Source organism: Choristoneura fumiferana, chromosome 2 (genome assembly GCF_025370935.1).
Source record: "Choristoneura fumiferana chromosome 2, NRCan_CFum_1, whole genome shotgun sequence".
NCBI lineage: Eukaryota > Metazoa > Arthropoda > Insecta > Lepidoptera > Tortricidae > Choristoneura > Choristoneura fumiferana.
In genome coordinates, this window is record NC_133473.1 from 20449212 (window position 1) to 20452024 (window position 2813).

The window sequence follows — 2813 nt, forward strand, 5'->3', positions numbered from 1 at the left end:
TAGAGATTGTGCTACGGCACATGCTGAGCTGAGTCCTTTCGGCATCACAACACTACAGCAGAACGTCTCTAATTTTTCTCTCTTCTTCTATTTATGTTTTTACTGTGTATTTGTTGTGATGTAGTGTTTTTTATGTTATGTTTCACCAATTAGAGGCTACGGTAAATGTGATGCCGTCTTCGTCTATTCGAACAAAACAAATAGAGACGGCATCACACCTAACCACCAGTTAACACTAATCAATGGATGGTGAAACAGCCCCTAAATGTTGTGAGTTTGAGTTTGTATATTCTCAAATGAACAGCCGCTTTGTTTGTGTTCTGGAGTTGTTTGTTATCGTGCAAGCAGTAGGTATCTCCAGTCAAGTTCTTCAAACCACCATCTTTGTTATTACTTTTTTTGGCTTTATGGAAGGAATAAAAAAAACATTGTATCAATATAAAATATTTATTTTGGACAATAACTAAAATAATATTGTTAGCGAACCCATACAGACTTACATTATGGCATTACCATGTTTAGGTTAATTGTTATAGTACAAACATTGTATCTGAATTAGCGCAAGCAAAGTTTACATAGGTAATAAATAAAAATAAATTAGTAGCGTACAGCTACATATTTGCGGCTTTTGCTGTTGACTCTTGGGCCGTGGGAATCGAAAGCTATTTTATTTATATAGCTAAAAAAAACTTATCCTTCCCTCAAGTGACCATAAGGCTGGCCCTATCCGCGGACAACGCATTGGCATCGCCATACAAAAAGAAAACGCAGCCAGCATTATGGGCACTTGGTCCATCATCAATCTCTGCGACATTTGTAAATATATGTTTTTAGGTTTAGAGTATTTAATAATTTTAGTCTCAATATAATGTACCTAAGTAAATGCATGTATATAAAAAAAAGTTTAAATTTTCAAAATAAATGCATTTTTATGATACTGCGTGAATGAAACTGCGTTGCGACGCTCATGGGCGTCGTAGCGCTCTCAAAGGGGCGACGCGAGACATTAGGTACACTTAGGTCCCGCCCGACCCGCGTATCTAGAGCTACATACGACTATCTTTTATAAGAATGTGTCGCAAAACAACTTCAACCCTGTAATGGGAGGCGCAGTATTGAAAAGATGGGGAACCACTGCGTTAAAATATATTTTTATCACAAAATAGGTAATTTCGTACGTTATCATATCAATTAGAGATTCAGAATAATACGTACCATACCTTGCATTTTGCCTTTTTGTAAACTTATGTGACCAATAAAGAATATTTGTATTGTATTGTGAAACATGATGCATGAAGTTTTTGTATGGAAGTCCACCATTTGAAATAGCAGCATAAACTTTGGTCTTCTTCTAAAACTAAACTTAAAACTAGCATTTGTTAGAGCCAATTAGAAAAATATGGCAAGGTTATAAAAATACATATTTAAGTACTTAAAATGTATGGTGGGGTAGTTTTTATTCCAAGTCAATAATCCATACTTATTATTATAAATGCGAAAGTGTGTTTGTGTGTTTGTCCGTCTTTCACGCCGTAACGGAGCGACGGATCGACGTGATTTTTGGCATAGAGATAGTTTATGGGCCCGAGAGGCTACTTTTTATCCCGGAAAAATGCACAGTTCCAGGGAACAGCGCGCGATAACCGAATACCACGCGGGCGGAGCCGCGGGCAAAAGCTAGTAAAGCTATATTGGAAACCTGAACTGACCCCAACCATGTGAGATTACTAGAACGGAATGGATTAGATCGTTAAGAGTTAATGGCGAAACTTAGCCTAACTGTACTTTAAAAAAAGTTGCCATAGAACTGCCTCCTTATACAATATTTAGTAGTAAATTTGTCCGCAACCCCTTTCACTGGATTGGCACATGGCCAATTTATAGACCGTTTACATTTAAAAAAGTATCTCTCTCTCTCTCTCTCTCTTATACAAAAAGTGACAGATGGAAACAGAAAAATCGTATGCGTTATGCGTCAGAACTCATAAGCTTAGCACTTTAAAGTGAGAGCTGGTTTTTATAATAAACCCTAAGGGGCTGTTTCACCAACCATTGATTAGCGTTAACTGACGGTAAAATGTGATGCCGTCTCTATTTGTTTTGTTCGAATAGACGGAGACGGTATCACATTTAACCGTCAGTTAACACTAATCAATGGATGGTGAAACAGCCCATAAGTCTGCAATGTTACATGAACATTAGTTTATACCAAAAACTTAAAACGTAGTCTTGAAAAACAAGTTAACAACATTTTAACTTTCAACAGTTAAGTGTGATCAGTTAAATGAAGCAATATTCACTTAGCGAAACAGGTTAAAAAAAGGTTATTCTCCATTTAGATTTGTTACTATTGTCAACTGTTCCCGCATGGGAACTACAAGCTCTCTCGTTCTGAAACTCCAGTGCCTGGCAGTGAGATGTATGTATAGTCGACGGCACGTAAGTAAACTAAAATCATACTTCCCTGTCACTCGGTTGAGACAAACGTGAGCAAGAGATTAATATGATGTTGGGTTCTACTTTCGCACCGTTTAGTCTATGGTGAGAGACGACGACAGTATTCCAGCACTTCGCGTCAAAAATGTCAGTTACCAATAAAGTTTAATTTCGGACAGTACGATCACGGACATACATTGTTGAACCACTGTTAACGCTGTCATTTCGAGATTGCTATTCCCTGAAATCCTGGCTTTTCGCCGAAAATATTTTTCACAACTGTTTCCTATGGACAAGTCGATTTTTTTCCGAAATGTAAATTATACAGAATAATGTTCAGGTCTATCCTGTAAACCCTATAGGATAGTTAGGTTATG

At 37.3% G+C, this 2813-nt stretch overlaps 1 protein-coding gene across 1 annotated transcript in view; it reads right to left on the bottom strand.

Moving 5' to 3' along the window:
- Positions 1 to 428: 428 nt before the first annotated feature.
- Positions 429 to 2813, bottom strand: part of scf (Calumenin B scf) — a gene marked incomplete in the record, with an annotated part of 12997 nt that continues 10612 nt past the window's right edge. Inside the window, 1 exon segment of the mRNA XM_074111116.1 lies at positions 429 to 2751.